At 47.5% G+C, this 23,612-nt stretch overlaps 1 protein-coding gene across 2 annotated transcripts in view; it reads left to right on the forward strand.

Moving 5' to 3' along the window:
- Positions 1 to 23,612, forward strand: part of KCNK10 (potassium two pore domain channel subfamily K member 10) — a 131,111-nt gene that overhangs the window by 31,646 nt on the left and 75,853 nt on the right. Inside the window, exon 1 of one of the 2 annotated variants that reach the window (XM_036882417.2) lies at positions 19,797 to 19,984. The exons of the other annotated variant lie outside the window; for it this stretch is intronic. The gene's annotated coding sequence lies outside the window, so the exon portion shown is untranslated. Of the gene's footprint in view, positions 1 to 19,796; positions 19,985 to 23,612 lie in introns of those variants that run through there. 2 annotated transcript variants of the gene reach the window in all.

The following is a 23,612-nucleotide window of genomic DNA, read 5'->3' on the forward strand; positions in this document are numbered from 1 at the left end:
GTTTCACGCTTCAGGAGAAAGAAAGCTAAATTCTCTAAGGCTCAAACAGAAGTCTTGCAGTTGAATTTTTTTGGTCCTTATTTGCCTGTCCAGGATCAAATACTCATCCATTAACCCATCAAGACAGGGGGGTGGGGATCGAATGTGCTGATTGGCTTAGCCTGGCTGGTAATGCTTCACTCCTGGGGCCTCCACGTTCAGGCCAGAGAAGCCCAGCGCAAGGGCTGAGAGCTGGGCTGGAGTGGTTTCCTTCCACAAAATCAGGGTGCTGTGGTCAACAGCCTGAGCCGTCATGGACGCTGAGATGGTGGTTGGGGTGGGGAGAGAGGACAGATGGGAAAAGAAGCAGGGGTGCTGGTTGGGAGGTTATTGAAGTCTAGGCAAGGAATCGTGGTGGTTTGGACAAAGGAGAGTGGCAATCACGAGGGAGAGGTGTAGACAGATCAGAGATGAATCCACAGGGTTTGCTGATGGAATGCATGCCGAGGGGAGTAAGAAAAAGAATGAAAAACGTCTGCTAAGTTTCTGGACAGAGAAAGGTAGGAAAACCTTGGTACCATTTTTTTTGATACAGGAAGACTAGAGGGCTTTTGTCTTACTTTCTTCTAATTTTTTTTTAGTCAACTGTGCTTATTCTGGCTCTGTAGATTTTGAGAAGCCTGTCAGATTTCTGAGTGGAAATTTCAGCTGGGCAGTTGGAGACAGGAGTTTGGCATTAGAGGAAAGGGCTGGAAATACAAATCCATGGGCACGTAAATCTGCAAAAAGAAGGGGATAATTGCAGCATTTTTTTTTTAAAGCCATGTATTTGGTTTGTTAAATGGGCTGAACTTTAGGAGTACAGACAGAAGAGGCATTCTTTCTCTTCAACTACTTTCATGATATCCCAGAAATATCCCCCAGCTTTTCAAGGTACTTTTAAAATAAAATAAAAATGGAAAGAAGAATCAGTATTTTCAGGTATTTGAAGTCCAGTTCAGTATAAACCACACATCGACCCCACCCTGAGGTACACAGCCCAGCCACAAAACGGGAGGCCTCCCTTGTTCTCTTCCTCTCTTTGTCCAAACTCCTCCCCTGCTTGCTTTGCTGCTTGCAGCTCCTCCAGGGTCAGGTGGCAGGGAGATGACGATGAGACTGCACGGTGCCGTGCTGAGCTGGTGCCTTGTGTGGGACTCTCCGGCACGCAGGCATTCAAGAGCTTTGGTGAGTTCTTGGCGACCCTCTGTGCAGACCCCCTGCCACATGTGTGGTGCCCTTCCTGGCTGCTCTCTCATGATGCCCCTCAGTGTCTGCCTGGAGTACACCCTGGGCCTTTTTTTTGCAAGTAGACAGGCTTCTTGGGGAAGGCCTTTTCTGAAGGCTCCAACCGAGTGACCCTCCATCCCATCCCTGTGCCTGTTTGACCCGTGATAAACCATTGTGCCTCTTGGTGCTGCCAGGCCTGGGAAGAGCAAGCCACTCCTCTGTCTCCCTCTGTCACCCAGCAGTTGCAGGCCAAGTCTAGGAACCCAGGTCTGATTTTCGCAGGGCTATTTCATCGCACACCTCTAGGGGGCACCATTTGCCTGTATTCTGACGTTGGACCACTGTAGCAGCCCTGAGTTCTAATGATGTCTCAGACTCTTATCTGGAACAGTGCAAGGTAGACCTATGAAGTTTGCAGCTCGGCACGCACCCAGCTGGGGCCAGGGTGTTGGGCCCTCTTCTGATAGCCTTCTTATCTCTCTGAGCCCTTCTCTTACTGTCTCTTTGCTGCACTGCTCTCCAGTGCTGTGTTTTTCTAAGAAATGCCTTTTCTCCAATGAATTCTCTTATATGGGTTGGAGGTAGCAGATGGTTCCTGGACTGGTCTGGCCTCAGTTTAGCAATATCTACACAAATAAATGCTCAGGCTGCAGCTTGGGGGCCTCAGCAGGATAACAGGAAAGCCCCACTTCATGTGTGGTGGCAGAGAACCCTTTCTTCAGTGAAACCTCCCAGGCAAGTCCAATGTAGAAAGCAGGCAGACCTGGCACCACATGGTGGACTGTGGGGCAGGAGGGCAGGTGCCCAAGGCTGGCTCATGGGCATGGTTTGAAAACCATTGAGCCTGGGAAAGCCAGCCATGGTGTCCATAACAAGGACAGCTGCCCGCTCTTTAGAGTTCTGCTGTGTTTGACCTGTTCATGACTTCTTGGTGAAAATGACAGTCTGTGCAAGTCACATGGTGATGGAAATAATCCTGGTGCTGACCATTCCTCAGCAGACGACTGCCCATTGGGCTCCTTCTCTGCACAGTTCTGCCAGGTCACCTGCTTCCTGGGCTCCTGACACTGACCTACAAGCCTGGCACAAACTTCCTGGGGGGCTGCCTTTTTTCTTTGGTGAATTAGATCTGCCTCTGGCTCCGAAAATAGCAACTGCACAACTTGCAGAAATGATTCTGTCATTTTCCTCTGGCCCTGGAGCTTAGGCCTTTGTTCTTCGTAGGAAAATCAGCAAGAATTTTCTATTAAGGCTTTTTTTTCTGTAAAGGTTTTCTGCTTTGCACATGTGCTTCGGAGGTCAGTTCCACTCCACCTGTTATTCCAGATGTTGGACAAATTGCCTAATTTCCATGGGCCTCAGTTTCTCCATCTGTAAAACTGGGGCAAGAGTGGAGCCTCCATCCTGGGCTGCTGTGAGGCTTGAAAGTGTGCATGAAACATACACTGTGCCGGGCACAGAGCAAGCACCCTGGATATGTCTCTGACTGTACTAGTTTCCTATTGCTGATGTAACAAATTACCGCAAGCTGGATGGCTTAGACAACACAAATTTATTACCTATTGTTGTGCAAGTCAGACATCTGAATGGCATTTATGGGCTAACATCAATGTGTCGGGAAGGCTGAATTCCTCTGGAGACTGTAGGGCAGAATCCTTTCCTTGCCTTTTCCAGTCTTTCCTGGAGGCTGCCCACATCCCTTGGCTCATTGCTGCCTCACTCCGACCTTTGCTTCCATCCCTCCATTCCCTTCTCTGCTTCTGGCCCTCCTGTCTCCCTCTTATAAGGACCCTGGTGATTACACTGGGTCCATTCAGATATTCCAGAGTACTCTCTCCATATCAATATGTTTAACGTAATCACATCTGCAGAATCCCTTTGTCACATAAGGTAATATATTCACAGGCTCCAGGAATTAGGGCATGAACATCTTCAGGGAGCCATTTTTCTGCCTACCACCCTGGTTACTTTTAAAATTATCTTTTAAGAATCTACAGTGTGCCAGACTCTCTGCTTAGTGCTGGGCATAAAAAAATGAATAAGATACAATGCTTATGCCAAAGTAGATAAATGATGATGATATTAGTGATAATCATAGTAGTTGACGTTTATTGAATATTTACTATAATGCCAGGTGTGCTAGGCAACTTAAGTGAATTATCTTGCTGAAGTCTCATCAGAACATTAAGGGAAGGGTATTATTCCCATCTTAAAGATAAGAACATTAAGGCTTAGAGAGTTTAAGAATTTTTACCAAAAGCCACGTAGCTAATGACACAAGCCTAGGTCTCGAATTCTAAGATCATGCAATTAATTACTGCACGATATCCTGCCCCTGGGAGGATGATGGGCATACCTCTGGCTCTTTTCCTAACAGTGCATGTAAATAAAGATTGACCAGCTTCAGTAGAGCAGGTCTCACAAGTGGCTGTGATTAGGGCCAGTGTGCACAACTCCCAGGGGAGGCAAATGTTACATGTCTCCCATCCCTACCATGGTCCAAAGCTGCAAGTTCATGCCCCTGCCCATTGGGCAAATGTTGCCTGTCTTCAAGAGAATCTAGTAGCATGTGTTAATAATCCCTCTGAACTGGTCGCTTTCTAAGATTATTTATCATCGTGCTAATGGGGTTCCACTTCAACCCAAGGTAGCATGTGAATAGAAGAGCCCAGTGAAATTCCTCTTCAGTGATTAACGAAGAGATCACCTGGTGGTTTTAAAGGGCAAAAAGAGTGTACATTCAGGTGAATCTGAAAAGGAAAGCATTGGAATACCAAAGGCCATGTTATTCTTGATCTTCACCAGAATTTCCTTCAGTGGAAATGGAACATTTACAAAGAGGGCAAAGGCGAGATTGGTCTCTAGGTTGAGTGGTGTTATGAGAGGCTAGCGCAGCTGCTGGGCGCTAGGATGTCCTGCATCAGCTCTCCCAGGCCATGCTAGATGCTGGCAGGATCGGGAGAGGAGGAAGAAGGTTACAGAGGGCCTGCCCAGGCCTGGGGGGCTGATGAGGTGAAAGTAGGAAGTGCTGAGACCTCCTGCTTTGAGCAGAGGCTGAACCACATGTGAATATTTCCTGGATTTTTTCTTGCTGGTAGGACAGGCCGTTTGGTGTATGGTTTGGATTTTTACCTTCTCATTTCCTTCCGGGACAACTTCTCTCTCTCCATCCCTTTGTCTTTACCCCTGAGCTCAGAAGACATTACATTTTAGACACATTCACAGATTACCTCATGCTTGTTAAATTATGGTCTATAGTAAGGACATCCATACATTCTGACTTTTTAAGACACTCTATTTTGAGTAATTATTTTTCAATGATGATGATTGATTCCACACATACTAAATGGGATTAAATTTTGGATATGTGTAAGACTTTGTATCTTTAAAATCCGCAAATCAGAAAAATTTAATGGCGTTTCATGGCTGTCTTTTCTTTGTCCATTTCTCTCTCTCTTTCTCTTTCCCCTATCTCCCTCTCTACTTCTATCTCTGTCTCTCTTCAATACCTACTGCAGGATAAACTCTGGTCTCAGAATTTGGGATACAAAGATGAATAATTCCTAGTCCCTGACTGCCTGGCATTTATAGTTGAGTAAAGAGATTCATCCATTTTGTCCAACAGATGTTTATGAAGCATCTATAATGTGGCAGTCTCTAGTCTAGGAGCCAGGCAGCAGCAATGAACAAACAGATCAAATCTTCTATTATAGATAGGAAATTTAGATTCCAATGGGGGAGGCACACAATAAACAGGCAAATAAGTACAGAATATAGTTTCAGCTTGTGATACTGTTTCAGCTGTGACGAAAATAGTCGGGCAACGGGCTGGAGTGAGACTGGAGAGGAGAAGGGCCTTTCTGCAATGGGGTGGTGTGGCAGGAAGAGCTCTCTGAGGAGGTGACATTGAGCAGAACACGGAGCACTGAGTAGAAGCTGTCCTGCAAGGATCTGGGCGAGAATGTTCCATGCCGAGGGAATGGCCGATGTGAGGTCCTGGGGTTGGAGCTACCTTGGAAAAACTAGAAGACCAACGTGGCTGGTGGTGTTGAGTGGGTAGATGAACTTGGAGAGGTGGGTGGTGGCCAAAATGTGGAGAACTAAGGGAGGGGGTTTGGATGGTAATAGCAATCCTCCTGAGAGTTTTAGGCAAGGCAATCGCGGGGTTGAATTTACATGTCAGAAAGAAGTCACCCCAGCTGCTGTGTGGTGAGTGGGTGGGAGCCAGGGCAGGATGGGAGAGGCTGACTGTCAGGCGGCTCTGTTGGGGCAGGGGTGGGTGGCGAGAGTGGTGGACATCAGGATATATTTGGAGGGTTGGTTGATGTGGCCAGGGCAGAGTGGACCCCTTATTGCCTCCGGACTTTTTGGTTGAGCTCCTGGGTGAACGGCAGTGCCACTAAGATGGGAGAGCCTGAGGAAGAGGTGGGCCTGGGGTGTGTGTATGCGTGAGAACAAGATCTCTCTAAGTCATGCTTCTGTTAAATTGGAGAGGCTAACTGGACATCTAAGTGGAGATATTGAACAGAGATTTAAATCTACAAGTTCTGAAAAGAGGTCAGGGCTGGGGATGAATTAATCATCATTAACTGGGGAACACGGAGTGAAACAATGTAGGCTGTGTACCTCTTGCTTTAGAAGGGCATCATTATTGCTTTAGAAAATGCGGGATCTAAATTACGTCAGTGTTGGGGATGGAAGGAAGCAATGGTCACCGAGTGTTGACCGTATGCCACACACTGTGCTAGCTGCTTCATGTATATTATTTTTCAGAGCACAAGGCTGGAGAAGCATCCCTAGGGCACAGCCTAAGATAACCCAGTATGGAGCTAGATTGTGATCGCTCAATTCAAATCCCAGCCCTGCCTCTTACCTACTAGGGGTCTATTCTTGGGCAAGTTAGTTTAGTCCTTCTGTGCTTTGTTTGCTCATCTCCAAAATGGGGTCATACTAGCAGCTACTTCATAGAGTTATTTTGATATTTAAATAAGTCAATCCATTTAAAGTACCTGGAGTAGTGCTTGGTACATAATAAGCACTCAATAACATCTTAAATGTTACTATCATATTTATCTTTGTATGGGGCATTTCAACAGATAGAAAAGTAATGTGTTTTATAATGAGAATATTATTTTAGGACCTTTTCTCAGATTGCCTATTTCTCAGATTACCAGTTCTTTCCCTGGTTTTGGCCATGATTCAATTTTATGAACAATTTCTCTACTATAATGTATATTAAAATCTGTTTCTGCTCTTGTTGCTGTTTAGTAAACCACCCAACTCACTGGTGTAAGACAGGCATTTTACTGTGCTCTGGATTCTGTGGTTAGGAAATCAGGCAGGACTCAGTAGGGATGTCTTATCTCTGCTCCACCATGTCTGAGACCTCACCTGGGAGGCTTGAAGGCTCTGGGTGTCCATGGTGACTGGGGGCCGGGGAGCTGGGATCAACTGGAGGCATCTTGTTATGTGACTGGCAGCTGATGCTGACTGGCAGCTGGGATCTCAGTGGGACTGTTGGCTGGGGCGCCTACACAGGACAACTCCGTATGTGGTTTCTCCATATGGCCTAGTTGGGACTTCATCATAGCATGGCAGTGGGGTTCCAAGAGTGAGTATCCCAAGGGAACCAGGAAGAAGTGGTATGGTCTTTTACGACAGCTTTGGAGATCATGTATAATGTCACTTCGCCTTAGTTACAAGCCTGTCCAGATTTAAGGAGGAGCATAGATTCCATCTTCTCATGGGAGGAATATCAAAGTCACATAGTGAGAAGACCATGAGGTGTGGGAGATGTGGCCAGTTTTGGAAAATTTCAGTCTGCTTTGAGGCTTAACCAGGAGGCCAATTATGAGGCTAATTGGCTTGAAGTAGTCCATACACTTGTAACTTTTGGATGTGTTCTGAAATCAGGGTCTCTTTTATTTATTAAAGGACTTGACTTCTTGTGACCTAAGTTGTACTGGAATTCAAAGGTTGACTCATTAGAACTGGTGAGCATTCATTCATTTAGGAAACACTGGTGGGATAATGACTCTGTGCAAGTCACTGTGCTAATTGCTGTGGGGGCAAATCGAGACATCAGCGAGAAGCCAAAAAGCTAAAGGTGAAGATGAGCATAGTTGGCTTTCTATTAACTAGTCTTTGGAGAGGAGGAAGGCCAGTGACAATCCCTAATGGTGGGTGCAATAAAACTAGCCAAAACAAGACACAAAATGAGTTGAACGCAAACATGTTCAGTTAGCATTACACTCAACATATTTCCCATTTTATAGATATTATCTATTAATTTGTTATTACTACAACTAGCAATTAAAAACTTACTACAGCCATTCAATATACTAAGCACCCTATGAGTATGATATCATTTAATTTACAGTGTAATCTAGTGAGGGAGAATCCTTTATGGTGTCCATTTTATAGAGAAGGGAGAGAGTAGGAGGGAGGTTAAGTGCCACAGGCTGGCATTTGTACCCAGGCTTCTGCTCCCGTGGTGTGTGCTGGAGGTGACAGGGTAGTTGGTGCAAAGCTGGGACTAGAACCCAAGCTCTGGATATTCTCCTTGGTGTTCTTTCCTCCAGATTGATGCTTTCCCGCTGTGTTCCATGAATCTTCCAAGTCTCATGGAGGTCTTGGGACTCAGTGCAGAGGATGGGAGAGGCAAATCTCTTAAGACTTGAGTCCTCTAAATTCTAACCATGCAGCCTGCTGTGAGACCTATTCTATTCTATTCTTATGTATTATACATAACATGTAATATAATACATTAATATATATTCAATATGTAATATATTATGTTGGTAGTATATCACAATATACAATATCCAAGAGCTCAGAGGGGGTCAGAATTTTAGAATAAAATCCTTCTTTCAAATAGAATTTTGTTTGTTTTGTTTTTTTAGGACTAAAATTATTTTTATTTATTTATTTATTATTTTAAATTAAGGTATTGATATACACTTTTATGAAGATTTCACATGAAAAACAATGTGGTTACTACATTCACCCATATTATCGAGTCCACCCCATACCCCATTGCAGTCACTGTCCATCAGTGTAGTAAGATGCCACAGAGTCACTATTTGCCTTCTTTGTGCTATCCTGTGTTCCCCATGATCCCCCTACCATGTGTGCCAATCATAATACCCCTCAATCCCCTTCTCCCTCCCTCCCTCCCCTTTGGTAACCGCTAGTCCCTTCTTGGAGTCTGAGTCTGCTGCTGTTTTGTTCCTTCAGTTTTGCTTCGTTGTTATACTCCGCAAATGAGGGATATCATTTCATATTTGTCCTTCTCCGCCTGGTTTATTTCACTGAGCATAATATCCTTAGGACTAAAATTAACAAAAGTATACAGTTTGTACATTATGGAACATCACTGAAAGAAATTAAAAAGACCTAAGAAATGGGAGGACATTTTATGTTTATGGATTGGAAAACAATATTACTACAATCAAATACACAGCAAAGAAAATGAATCAACTTCAAATAGAATTTTACATCCATATCTCTGCATATGTAATTTCCACTTAGAGTTTGAATTTTTTTCAATTCAATTGACTGTCCACTTAATATCCAAACTTTTAGAACAAAATACTTCCATTTGAAGGAAAGTTCAGTTTGATTTGGATCTTTTATCTGTTAGGTTTTCCTAACTGACTCCTTTTCAAATGGAATTTTATATCTATATCTGTATCTGTAATCACCTCAAGTTTGAATTTTATCCAATTCAATTGACTTTCACTTAATGTTCAAACTTCAAGAACAAAACTTTCCCTTGAAGTGGAAGGGTTTTCTGCTACAAGTTTGAACACCTGTGATCTATTCTAGATTGCACTTGGATATTTTTAGTTTAAAGATTCGGTCTATAAGCAATATCACTGTCATTATTCTGACTTCAGACTTAAGATCTCAGTCACTAGCTAATGTCTTTTCTGCTGGAAAAATCTGTATTACCATCTGCTGTAGAAAATAACCTTTTAAGTGCTCATGAAGGCACAAATCTATAAAACCAAAAGTCATAAGAAAGGGAGAGAGAGAGCTTATTTCACTGTTAAAAGTTCACTCTGATTTAGATTTTATATCTGTTAGATTATCCTGGCTGATTTAGTATGTAAATATGTCCCCCAAAGAGTGATCATATTGTGATCTATGTTCTCAGTTTCTTTTTCTCATGTTGTTTTCCTGATGCAAAGTGATTTAAAAAAGAACCTTAAAGAGTGATAGTCACTTTTTCTTCAGAAGACTGCAGTTTGATTAATGTATCTAGCAATTATTCAATTGTGATAAAAGGGAATGTGATTTTCTGGCACAGAACATTTCCCATTCACATCCAAACTGTAGGAAGATGATAAGCTTGAACAGAGCTGAGGCTGGCCTTAGGGGTAGGGTTGCCACGTACAGTTGGGCAGATTGTATACTGCACAACTGTGAATAGTATCTCCTGGAGTTGTGCATTGCAGCAGTCCTGTCAGGAGGTCATGGATGACAGCTCTGTAGATTCTTAAGCATGGGAGGGCTTGAGGCCATGCTTTAAGGCAGTGAGAATCAGAAGTATTACATGCTGCTATTTCTATTGCCTTTCTGTACTTTCAATGCTCTCAGTTTAGGACATTTTTTCGGGAATCTTTAGTGAGTGCCTAGGAATAAAAAAAGGGTTGTTTTGAGACAGCGTGCAACAGTGCTTAAATGGAAGATCCTGGGGAGAGAGGTAGTTCACCTTCACGTTAGTGACTAAATGGTGGCTGCTTGCTGATTTGCTCTGGGCTATGTCTGGAAAGTAGCTGCCTTCCACCCCTCAGCTTTTGCTCTCTGCTCCCACTGGGCTAAGTACAGTCCTGAATGCTGAAGATTGAGATTTGGGATTATGGAAGGATTTACTAGTACCAAACTGAGAAATTCAATTTGAATTTTCTAATGGATACAGAACTCTGCTTTGAGCTGCTTTTTCAGAGGATTTCTTGCAATGGAGCATGAAGGCAGCAGCTTGTCTTGATGGAGCATGGACTTTAGAGTTAGTCCATGGATACTGGGCTTGGATCCTGGTCCTAGCATTTGCCTTGGGTGAGTTACTTAGACCTACTCTGTAAGGGAGTTAGACAAGCTAATATCCAAGACCCTGTTTAGGTAAAAAAAAATTATATTGGTCTTCTTGCATAGTATTGTAATTATTATACAATAAAAATCTTCTTTGGTTTCACCTATTTATTCAGGAGTATTTGTTGAGTGCCTGCTAGGAGCCAGATGCCGTGCGAGGCACTAGGTATGTACGACTGAACAACTGAGCAAGGTCTCTGCCCTCAGAGTCTAGTGGGGCAGGAGCTGAGGAAGGTGTCTAATCAGTAGTAAACCAGCAAATGATGTAACTACTGTCATTGTACCTGCTGAGGTATGAAAATTGGGAGGGGCTACTTAGGGTGGTCAGGAAGATCTCTCTAAGGTGACAACATTGAAATGGAGTCCCCGAGGCTAGGTGGGGGATAGAGCCTTGTGGGACAGAACAAGACCCTGGTAAACGGAAGGAGGGCTGGGATACAGAAGGCGGGGAGGGTTGTGGTGATGTGAATGAGAGCAGCAGGCAGGGACTCCTGTTACCAGGCCGTGGAAGCCACAGCAGGGGTTTCCAGTTTATCCTAGATGCCGTGGTGGGAGCACTGAAGGTCTGCAAGAGAGGGAAGTGATGTGATTTATGTTTTGAAAGTGTTTTTCTGACTCCTGTGTGGAGAATGGGCAGGGGGTGAGCCTGGGGCTGGGGTGCCCCGTGAGGAGGCTGTGGCTGAAGTCCAGCAGGAGGATGGTAGGCGGGCCTGTGGCGGGGGCTGGGCGGAGGAGGGCAGGGGTTACTTATAGGTCTGGTTTGGAGGTAAAAATGACAGAACTATGGGGCAGAAGGGGAGGAGCAGGGAGAGGGAAGTGAGGCTGCCTCTCAGGGTCTGGCGGGTTTGGCTTGAGCAGACTGGGTGGACATCAGTACCGTCCTGGGAGAGAAGCCTTCCTTTGTGGCTGAGTCGGCAGCGAGTACCGTCTGGACTTGCTAAGCTGGAGACGTGAATGCGATGTCCCATGAAACTGAACAGTTGGTAATTGGGTATATGAAGCTGGAAGTCAGGGCACATTTTCCTTTCGGGAGCTGAAGTTTATTCTTGGAAGAAACAAAGTCCCTCCTCACTCCACAGTCCAGGGAGCCATGGCCTTCCAAATTTTTCTCTCTTTCCTGTCCCCAGTTTCCACCCCACCCACTGGGTGAGGGGCTTCTCCAGTTACAGCACCAAAGCCTGGGACTTGGCCTTGAACGTTCTGAGGCCCTCGCTCTCCTCGGCATACGTACGTGGCTACACGGCCCTCTGTGCAGTCCGTGAGGATGACTTGAGATTGTCTTCATTAAACACTTGGTTCCCATCCTGGTTGCAGGTAGCCTGATGCCACAGTGATCGTGTGGTCAGTCAAGCACCCGTACCCCTGTAACTTGAGCAGGCCAGCAGAGATCCCTGTTATTCAGCGGCAGGGGCTCTGCTCACCTCCAGGGTTGGCTCTGCTTAGCACCCGGGTCAGAGCCTCAGGACGCAGCATGCCTGCAGCATCTGAGGCTTTTGCACCCACATCCCCGAGTTGCCTCCTGCTGGTTTCTACCAGCTGCTTCCCTGGGCATAAAGATCTGGGAGTCATCAGCAAGTGGCTGGCATTTTAAACCCTGACCCTGGAAGAGATTACTCAGGGAGAGAATACAGAGAAAAGAGGGGTCCAGGAAGGAGCTCCAGAAACGTCCAATATTTGGGAATTTTTGAGAGAGAGGAGTCTGCAGAGGAGATTCCAAAAGGCCCAACCAGAGAGAGCAGAGGAAGATCTGGAGAGCGTGGTGTCACGGAGGCCCAAAGCAGCAGCATTTTAAGAAGGAGCAAGTCCTCTGGGGTGGAGTACTGCTGGGAGGCTGGTCATACGTGGCCGTGATGGTGTCCACTGGATGTGGCTGAGGGGCAGTGGAGATACTGGGAACAGCAGTCTTGGTGGGCTGCCGGAGGTGGGAGCTGGCTGTTCCCATACAGTTTCTGACAGTTGGTATCACTGTATAGTACTTACCTACATTTTTGGCAGGTTGGGTTGGGTGGTTGATGGTTTTCCCTCCTGACCCCCTGATTAGGCTTGCCACATCCTGGTAACAGGATACCCAGTTACATTTCAATTTCAGGAAAAATTATTATTTTTTTAGAGTATAGTATGTCCCCAATATTGTATGGGGACATACTTATCCTAATTTTTTTTCTCATTTAGGTGGGATTGAAATTTTACTGGGTGCCCTGTATTGGTAGCCTGCACTGAACTGTACCCTGGAAAATATTTTCAAGGGGCAAATTTTATGTTTTGTGAATTTTAGCACACTCACACATCTAACAACCCTCCCTGAACTAGGTGGTCATGTAGAAGCTACCACATGGTCTGCTTCTGGGTTGAGCCACCAGGGCCAATAAAGAAAGCCATCCCTGAGGGATGTTTCCTCTGGGGCTAGTTTCCATTCCCTTAGAGCACCTCACAAGTGCTGAGCACATAGTAGGCACTCCTCAAATGCTGCATCATGTGCTGTGGGGAAAATTAGCTGACAGCCCTACCTGACTGGTACCAAGGAGGGCCCTGCAATACCAGGCAGAAAAGGCCAGGGAATGGACCTCATGTGGAAGTGTCAGTGAAGTAAGCCGTGTGACACTCATGGCTGTGTTTGAGGGTCTGAGTCCTTACTCCCTGAAGTACCCACTTTAGCTCTGTGGCTGTGAAGCAAGTGGCTTTTCTGAAGTCAGCACCTCCCAGTTATAGCAGCTTAAATGCAACCGCCTTCTGAGGGGCCATTAAGAAGAATCTTTATATGGCAGGGAACTCTTGGAAATGCCCACAAATTCCAAGACAGCCAGGCTGCGTCATTCACTATTTTAATGTGTTGTGCTGATTTCTATGCCTGCCTTTCTCCTCTTTCTAGGATGTGGAAGAGACATATAACCAAAAGACTGTCTTTCAAATGACCTCTTCAGAGGCAATTTCAAAGCAGTTAAGTGCAGGTTGAAGCCAAGTGTATGACAAATTAAATATCAGCTTGGATTTGCTATGAAGATTCTATTCCTTGGCTAAAACCTGAGAACCCAAAGGTTAGATTTAACTCTCTATGAAAAAGATTCTTTTTTTCGTGGTTTTTCTTTTTCCCCAGCTTTGCCATTTATCTTGCATCCATAGTTAACGTCCGTTTCCATGGCAAGAGGAATACAGTACTTTCATTCTACACTAATTTATTGAGCCCTACTATGTGCCAGTATTTAATACCTAATTTGGGTTTTGGCTGTAGGTTTTTGAGTAATGTCCCATGGTTCTTATAACTGGACAGTTCCCTGATAGGGAATATGGTTATGGCGGCTGCTTAATCACACTATGAGTTTGCCTGGGTAGCAGATTTGGGTCTGAGGATCCATGAGAAGGTGGTAGCATGGAAGAGAAATTTCTCCCTTGAAAATGATCCTAAGCCCACTTCTGTGTGCCCTTGCTTTGTGACCTGTTTCTCGGGAGCTGCTTAGGAACCAGCGCAGCATCTTGGCAGACTTCTGTGTGACCCATCCAAGGATCTGTTTGCTTTCTGAGATTTTGGTTGTCTTCTCTAGATCCTTGAGTGCTGGAACTTTTCTGTATTACTTGGGAGTGGAGTTGAAGGTGCCCTTCACCCCCTGCCCAGTTCCTGCATCTTTTTACCAGATGTGCTCCTGGGCAGCAGAGTTCTGCTCCATCCCCTTTGTGCCCCCTGGTGCCTGCAGCGCAATAGGTCTTGGGCAGACGTTTGTTGAATCCATTCCATGAACATTAATTGAGCTTTTATTGTATGCTGTGCACTGGAATCGGGACTCTGGAAGATTCCAAGACAAAGTTCCTGTTCAAGGGGCCTCAGGAGGAATTTACCCTCCAGCAGGAGGAATTACTAGTGAGAAAGGACCGCAGATATTTGGGGGGCGGAGGGAGGTGTTGGTTTAGCCAGAAGGTCCAGCCTTGTTCTCAGCAGCCTTCTGGTGTGAAAACCCGGGGCTTCCTCCCTGGCTGCCCTTCTCAGCTTTCACCAGACCCCATCCCCTCCCCCATGCCTCTCCCCTCCACCCCTACACCAAACCTAGGTGTTCCTGGCTTATTGGAGATTACCTTCCCCATCTTTTTAGATCTGTTTCCCTAATTTTTCAGTAAGTGTGTTGATTCCCTGAAGACTTCACTAATTGGCGCTATTAGTAATATTTCAAAACACTTCTCAGTCTTCACAGAGAGGAACGTGTGCCCTTTCCACCTCATGTGTCCCCAGCCTCGTGAGGGATGATGTGGGTGTTTATTCCCTCTTGGGTTTCCTCCCTCCCTCCCACCCGCGCTCACTCCAGCCTCTGGGAGCTGCATGGGCGGTAAATCACAGGAACGGTGCCCATGTCAGCGGCGCGGATGCCGCATTAGAGGAGACGCGTTAGAGGAAATCACCCAGAGCGGGATGCTGAAAGGCAAAGCCATTTTGGGGGTTATTTTGTAGAAACCATTGTCTCCCTTTGACGGATCTCATTCATTTTTGCGACTTGGTAGGCACAGTGAAGGAAGAACCATCTACAAAATTTTTTTTCCATCCAAGTTTTTTGTAGGAGGTTTTAGTGACCATGAAACAGCTACACCGGCCAGTGAAGACGGCTGAGGCTGCCTGCAAAGCAGTATGTGCTGAGTGAGGCACTGACACTCCACCTCGGTGACCCTGGGACAAGGGCAAGGGGAGGGTACACCTCACCCTACATAAATGGTTTGTTCTTGAAAAATATAAATATGAACTGCAGCCCATTTTAGATGTACCCAGGGCTTGCTGTTGAAATGCTTTCTGCAGAAAATCCTTCTGTAAAGTAAATATCTATCTTGCAGAGGGATTTCCATGTATGTTTTCAGGTGTGTGTACAGTAAGATGCACCCTAATGCCTTCACGACATTTGTCCTGACTGCTGTCTCTGAGCAGGGAAACAGGGCAGCTTGCTGCGTGGCACTGAGGGCCAGTTGAGGAAGGAAACTGTGGATTTGGAGCGGCAGCAGCCCTCGAGGCTGTTCAATGTCCCTAGCCCCGTTCAGCAGCCAGGATGAGGACTCTGAGCAGAAAGCAGGCATGACATACAAGGGGTGTTGCCAGGTAGCTCCAGGGAAGGACAAAGGAAAGGGAGTCGAATCTGTCAGCTGAGGAGTGACTTGCTGAACCTGGATGTAAGCCAGGCAAGGAAGAGAGGTCATAGGGAGGGCATGACAGAGGGCGCAAATGCAGAGGTGGGTTGTGATGTGGGGGCAGTTAGGGGAGAGAGCCGGAGGGGCAGGAAGCTCAAGGCAGAAGTGGGTTTCTTTCACGGAGTATTTCTGGGGCGGGGCCACTTCTCGTGGGGTTCAGGATGTGGCCACAGGAGGAGACACTTGCAGATGGGGTCATTGTCCCCCAGCTCTCAGCTGCGCTGTCCTGGTCATGTGTGCCCGCCCTGCAGGGTCCTGGTGCTTCTCCCCCTGTACCTGATGTGCAAAAGGCCTTCCCTTTGTCTGCTAGAGCCTCTTTCCAGGATGCTTCTGGGTGTTTATCTCCCTTGGGGCTTTCACTAGCCAGTGACTGACAGGTCCCAGAAGGGAAGATTAGCTTCCTTGCCTCAAGGTGGGACTGGGTCTGGAGGTAATTTATGCCCCCAAGCTCCCCATGGGCTTGGGGGACGGCCTTCACCTGGAATCCCACCCTTCCTTGGCCTCTTGCCCTCCCCTTCCCGCATCCCCACTCTCTATTGGGCTTCTCAGGAAGCACTTTCTAAATGAATCGCTTGCCAACCAATCTCATCTCAGGATCTGCTTCTGGGGGACCAGACGTAAGTCAGTGGTGAAGTGGACTGGGTGCTGGTAATGCTGATAAAATCAAGGAAATGGGAGGTGTGGGTATGGAATGGGTTGTCTGTGGAACACCGATGTCACTCAGGAGGGAAGCAGGACTTGGAAGGAGGGCTTCAGAGAATCAGGAAGAGAAGTCAAGTCTACCAAGGGCAGCCACGAGGAAGTGTAGGAAGTGGAGGAGCCAGAGGGCTCGGGTCTCAAAGGAATGGGGCTTTGGACACAGGACTGTGGAGTGTTGGTTTCCTGGGAGAGCGTGGCCTGAGGGTGTGGCTGGGGGAGATGGAGCAACCTCTATCTGAATGCCACACTCAGAGGATAGTGTCCTCCGGGAAGGCCGCTCAGGTGTCACTGAAGATGGTCGAGGGAGGCTCCTTGAAGAGGCTGAGGAAGGGGGAGATGTTCTGTGCTTCTGCAGCTGGGGGTCCTGAGGCATCTTTGGAAAGGTTTGGGCTGAGAGAGGGAGGGGAAGTTCGGGTCAGAGCAGAGGAAGCAGAGAGTAGGAGAGGGGTTAGTGCTCCAAGGAGGGAGATCAAAGCCGCAGGGAGGCTTCCGCCCAGTTGCTTTGCTGGCTTTGTTCTTCTCAAAAGAATTGGTCCCTTCAGCTTCCTGGTGGATGGTGGCTTGGCAGCCTGGCCCCCGAGTGTGGAGTCTGGTATTATCCCTGGCACATAGTTGGCACACATTTGTGAATAAGTGAGTGATGACACATGAAGTTTCTAAACGCCCCTGCCTTTTTCATCCTTGTAAAACATGAGCACACTTATCTTTTCAATGTATTTTATGCTCTGATAGATATGGAGCTTATCAAAGTAGCTACTTCTGTCACCGTCATTGGGTGGGATGCAACGAACAGGTTTCCTAAGGTTAGGGAATTAGGCCGTAGCATGGGTTATGGACTTTTTCCTAACGGGTTAGCATGTATTTTTCCGTTTTGTTTTCCACTGTGGATTTGTGAAAAGAATTGCTTACATTGGCACAGCCCCCTGTGATCTGTGTGTTTGTAATAGCTGATGCCGAAGGGAGCTTGTTGAGGTTGTAGGACAAAATGTGGAGGGCGAGGCAGGGCTGGGGAAGTAAGATGGGCCCTGAGCCGCTGAGGCCCTGGAGGCTCTGGGAAAAGCCATGGGACAATTGTGGGGTTTAAAGCAGGAGTAAGATTGGCATTCTAGAAGGCTCATTTGGCTCCAGCCTGACTGGGAGGGTTCCCCTGTGTGGAGCCCAGTGAGGAGAAGTAAGTGCTTTTGATAAGACACCTGGAAACAGAAAACCTCTCTCTTGAAGGAATGGGCCCTGACAATACGATTTTAAATGCTTGGACCAAGGGAGAAGGAGATATTTTGGGAACTGCAGCTGCTTATATTATTTTTAATCCCAAAGGGGGTAAAAAAAAATCTTTCCTTTTAAAAATTCTTTAGTTAATTTAAATTGTGGAGGAAAAAACTTAGGGCAGGAGACAAAATATGTTATTCATGAAGCATCTTGGAACAAGAGAAAGGAACCTCAGCTGTGACTGTGTAGTTCTTGCAGGCCTTGACTATAGAGTCAAGACAAGTGAGACCCCAGCATCTGGGGTCTGCTGGGGGAACCGCAGGGTAAGCAGCCTCGGATCCTGAAACATGAGCAGCCCATGGGGACATGCCAGGTCGGCTCTGACCAGCTCAGCATGCACAAGGAGTGGCTCTAGCCCTGGGCTCTTTGGGGTCATGCGTGTGGGTGAGGGGTCATTTCATTGCAGCAGTAAAGGCGTCCCATGAAAAGCATGGCATTAAGGAATATAGTCAATAATACCGGTGTAACTTTGTATGGTGACACATGGTAACTACAAGAACAGGGGTGAACATTTCATAATGTATCTACCCGTCCAATCACTATGCTGTACTCCTGAAACCAACATAATATTGTATATCAACTATACTTCAATACAAAAAAAAATACATTTCACCTGCTACCAGGAGTAACCTATAATGCCCAGAAATTCTGGAACAAGAGTTCTGTTGAACAGAGTTTCCTGGCCGCCAGGAAGAGAAAAGAGTCTATTTGAAGATCGTTGATGCACGAGCAACAAAATAATGCAGTATTCCCGACATCAGTTCATCAGGCACACACAGAGACCTCTCACAGGCCAGGCCTCGGGAACGCTGCTGCAGATAGACTGGAACAGGATCTGCCATGTCTGATGCCCAGTGGCCACATGCTGGTCTGCCTGTGTGCCTTTCTCCCCTCCGTTGTTCCTTAAATACTGCTCTCTTGAGCACCATCTTTTACTCTCTTTCATTCTACGTTTCCCTCTGTCCTATTTCATCCAGTCCTGTGACTTCAATACCACTTAAAACCTCATTGCTCCCAAACCTGGGGTTCCAGCTGGATTGGCCCTGGTTCCAGTTCCTTAAGCCGAATGTCCACTGGATATCTCCACCTGGATGTGCTGCAAGAATTGCACACTTAAGCCTCCCGCCTTTTCTGTCCTGGAGAACACTGTGCTCTTACAAGCCAGATGCCTGTGCCACCCCAGACTCCCTGCTGTATTTCTCACTTTCTATCAATAAGCACCCATTGACTTTACTTCCTTAATATCCCTTGTCTCTGACCCCCTCCTCTCCATCCCTCTGCTGCTGCTTGACTTGGGGTCCCCAAGGGCCTCACTGTTTGGGTGAAGGCCTCTGCTTTGTGCCATGATCTGGGCTTATAAATATGACAAGAGATTTGGGGAGGATCAAATGGTGTGTTTACGAGCCCTGAGAAGGTGGTCCCTGGTCTTTTGAACCCCACATGAACTCGGCTCCAGTTGCGCTCATGGGGCAGAGCAAGGAAAGCCCTTCCCTCTTTGGGTTCTCAAATCCCAAGTTATGCTGTTTGGTGCTAGTCAGAGGGAGCTCAGGACGGCGGGCTAGAGGGAAGTTCTGCCTGCCTGGTACCAGAGAGGTGACTCACCAAGGATGATTCATGCCATTAAATAGATTATTTTTACCTAACAAGTATTTCATACCCATGAGTAAAAGAGAACTTCTATCCCTTTGTGAAGAGGACAGGAAAGTTGTTCTTGGAGCACAGTGAAGTGAATTACTTTTCTGTCACCTGTTTAGTCTTCCCCAGTAATAGAACAAACCCCGCGGAACTCTCCTTGGACTCTTACTCTCTGAGAATTTACCACCTTCACTCTGGATGTCTCTCTGCAGTAGTCCCAGGCTGCTCACATCTACCAGACTCAGTTTTCTTTCGAGCTGGTCTGTGAACTGGATACCATAAATGCCAGTGCAAGGCAAATTCATGGATGGATGGATGAATAAATTCAGGAACGGAGCAAGTTGTAAGTAGGAGCCTCCAAGCGGTAGGATCCATGCTAAGCTCCACACTGAGACAGAGAGAGAGCATAGAGGAAGGACATCTGGTCAGACTGGCAGGTGAGCAGTCAGGGAGGACTTCTGGGAGGTGGTGACACATGAATTGAGTATTCGCTTATAAGGAAGAGTTGGCCAGATAAAGGGTGGGGAGGAGAAAGGAATCTGGGAAGCAAGGCCCATTCCTCTGGCATAGCCCAGAGGGCGGCATCAGCAAGTGGCTCAGCATGCATGGACCTGGGTGCTGCTGGGTTTGGCTGGGCCGAAGGTTGTGTGTGGGGGCGTGGCAGTGGGTGCGGCTGGGGAGACAGTCAAGCACCAGGTCCTGGCAAGGAGTCTTGGTGCAAGTCATGGAGCCTGCACTTCATTCTGAGTCTCTGTGGTGCCTTCAGAGGAATTTAAGTATGAAGTGGATGTGATCAGAGACACACAGGAGAGAGTGCCACCTGGCTGTGATGCGGAGGATGGATTCAAGGGCGACAGGACTGGAGGTTTTCGCAGTGATTCAGGTGAGGGAAGACAGTCTGAACTGAGGAGGGAGGTGAATCAAGGTGTCAGCATATTCTCGGCTCCCTCTTTGTCCCCTTTCAGCCTTGTTTGGTGTCTGGCACTCTAAATGTTCCCAGACATTTCCTGATGCCTTGGTCTCTTCCATCTGCAAGCAAAACCTAAAGTTTTAAGAGGACGAGAAGGAGGGAGCAGTGACTAAACCAAAGGGCGGAGCCTTTCCTGCGGTGGCATTTGGGGAGCAGGCTTGCCCACGTATGTGTGTAGACTGAGTGACACCACATTCTTCCCCAGGCCTGCCTGATCACCTTTAAGGTATAGCTGTCACATGGACATAGGAAAAACAGGGTTTGGCTGTGGGGGTGTCTGGAATCAGAGGGAGCACACACATTCTCTCTGCTCCTCCCAGAGGCTGGCCATGCCTGGAACCAGAGGTTGTAACGACTGTGGGGCTGGGACTGCCTGCTCCCATCTCCCCTTTCTCCTTTGGAACACCCATCCTCTGTACCAGCCTGGAGTCTGCCTGTGCCCAGGGAAATTTTTGGGGATTCCAGGCTCAGCTTTAACCTGGGGCTCTTTGGAAGCCCTGAGCTGCCTGTGCAAGTGGCCCTGGACAGATTCCAGGCCTGCGGGGAGGGGCGAGGGGGAGGGCAGGAGTTCTTTGCTTCTTACCAATGTGCTGCAATCTGTGGTACTTTGCCTGGGCTGATAAGCAGAGTCACATTGCTGTGTGACAGCGACATCTCTGAGGCGGCTGCATTTCAGGTTTGCAGGAGGTCCCAAATCCTGTGGATGTCATGTGTTCTTCGTGGTATGGAGGAGTGGAGGCAGTAGGGGTTAGGTGTCTGCAGACAGCTCCGAGGATGCTGCAGCTTGTTAGCTTGGGATCAGCCAGTCAGTGCCACCTCCCCAGGCCTCAGTGCCTCCCTCGTCGGAGGGGGGCACAGGTAATGACCACTGCTCTCTGCGGGAGGTTCTGTGAGGATAAACTAGGCTTGTGCATGCATTTGATCTTGTTGACTTTCCCACTAACTCTGAAGGCATGGATGTGTCTTACTCATTTATAGATCCCTAGGGCCAAGCATGGTGCCTGGAGAACTCAAATGGTTGTTGACTGAGTGCATGAGCAGATGATGCAGTAGAATGTACAGGGCACGGGAAAGCCCAGGTAATATACAGTTCCTAAGAACTAGTTCAACCAAGAAAAGGCAGATTTCCGCATGTGCCCCCATATCTAATGACAATTAGGTACAAAGGGAATGGGCTAATGTTTGTGAGAAAACATTTAAACGTGAAATTAACCAAAGGGACACTGTCTTCTAACCTTTCCTTTCTCATCAATTCTGTGCAGCACTTTTGCTGCCAAATACTTTTCCAGTGGAGTGGTGAGGTCTGATAGGCCCCTGCTTATAGGCCCATCCATTATTGAAACAGTTTAGAAAAAAGGTCCCTTTCCACCTGGAATTGCATTGTTTTCTATTTTTGCTGTTCCTACATTTCAAAGGAGAACTGACTTTAAAATCAGAGTATCTTAATTTTAGTTCTGGCCCCACCACCTGTCCACTTGACCTCAGTTTGGTCATTTAACCTCTCTGGGTCTCAGTTTCTTTATCTGTGAAGTGGGGGTATGTGCTGGCCGTAAGCAGGCATACATGCACCTTGCAGGCCTCCCCCGGCAGGGGTGTAATTGGCCAAGAGCACCAGGGGCTGCTCTGAAGTCCACTGTGGGCTTGCTCCGTGGAGACATTTTCCATGGGCTACTCTGAGCCAGTGACTGAGTGTGACAGGGACTCTGAGGCAGGCATCTTCTTGGGGACACAGGACTCCTCAGATGGCTGACTTTGGCTCAAGAAGTCCCTGACCAGCCATGCTGACCCCTCGTTAGGCTGTGGGCAGTCTAGGATGCTCACACCCATCCATCCTTTCCTTTCTCCTTTACCCGGGGTCAGACTCACAATGTGTCTGATGGCCGTGCTTATCCCCCTGACTCCCTCCCACTTCCTCTCACACATGTGTTTTCCCTAATAAAATTCATGCACATTTAAGCCCCTATTGGCATCTGCTTCTGGGAGGACCTGGACTCATACAGGCTGATAATAGCTCATGGTGACGATCAAATGCAACAATGTAAGCAAAATGTTGTGAGGACACAAAGTAAGTGCCGGAACTTTCCATTATCACCACCGCGCCACCGCCACCCCCATCATCTGGCTCATTTGCTTCTTTGCTGGCTCCATGCACAGAGAGCTCCAGAGGCACATCCCAGGTCACAAAGCAACTTTGTAGTAGGGTGAGAGCTGCTGTGGCTGCCAGGGAATAGAAATGGATTCATGAAAACCCCCTTTGAAAGACTTCTCCAACCTAAGGAAAAGGCACAAACCAAAATCTTTCCCAAGCCCTCAAAATGTGCAGTCATCTTTCATAACTCCAACTCCATTTTTAGTCAATTGCACAAAAGCTTTTGTGACCTTCTGAGATCTCTGCCAGGATTCCTGATGTAGACTCCAATCAGTAACCCAGGACCCTCATTTGGAGTTCCCTGAGAGCCCTGTGGGGGTTAAAAAAAAAAGGCTGTTATATTCACAGTCTGTAGATAAAGAAACAGAAACCAAGTGGCAGTTTCAAGGTCACCTAGACACTAATGGGTTGGGGACTGAAGTTCTGGTTTTTGCTCCTGGTGCTTTGGAAACTCAGGGATTGGTGGACTTCGTTCAAACTCTGCTCCAGGGACAGTCTTTTAGCAAACTGGAACCAGGAAATGGCCTGGAAAGACTTTTCTCAAGCCCAGTTTTGCTGAGCCTCAAGGATACCAGGGGTCCTGGAACCATCCCTGATGCAGGTCAGTGAAGGAGACCCAGCTCCAGCTGGCCTCCCTGCTCAAGGCCAGCATGTGTCACCCAGCGGGGCTGCATCCTGATGTGTGTTACCCGACTCTGTGCCGTGTGTTCCTAAGCAGACCGCCAGCCCCCGAAGCTGGGAGGGACTGTGACTTATCCCCACTGCAGCACAGCCCCTCATGCTCATTTGGTGCTAAATAAATGCTCATTACTGAGGGTGATGATATTCTGACAGGGCTTTTGTTAATGGACTGAAGGAAGAATTGACAACAGCCACAAGAGTAACCAAAATGTTTCTCTGTGCCAGGCTCTGGGTCCAGAGGTGGAGGCCCAGGGATGAACGACAAGCTTTCAGGCGCCAGGGAATTTACAGGCTCGCGGATAGAGGGCATGCCGAGTCTGCCTGGAGAGTCCAGGATGACTGCACAGAGGAGGCAACGTCTAGCTGAGGCTGCAGCGGGTGGGAGTTCCCAGGCAGATGAGGGTGGGGAAGGGGCTGCTGGTGGAAGGAGCATCGCAACAGTGTGGAACGTCAGGCTGTTTTCCACCTAACGCCACTCATCCCCAGTGTGTGTGTGGATAGGGACAACACTTCCTCCATCCATTTCATCCACCCACTGTATGCCAGGCACTGTGCAAGACACTGGGGTACAGGGTGAGGGGCAGACGTGCTGCCTGCCCTCCTGGAGCTCTAAGCTGGGGGCAAGTAAATAGGTTCTTTGAATAGCACCGGTGCACGGAGCCAAGGGAGACTGAATCTAGTGTGTGGGAGGTGTATTAGCTTCCTGCTGCC

Source organism: Manis pentadactyla, chromosome 11 (assembly GCF_030020395.1).
Source record: "Manis pentadactyla isolate mManPen7 chromosome 11, mManPen7.hap1, whole genome shotgun sequence".
Lineage (NCBI taxonomy): Eukaryota > Metazoa > Chordata > Mammalia > Pholidota > Manidae > Manis > Manis pentadactyla.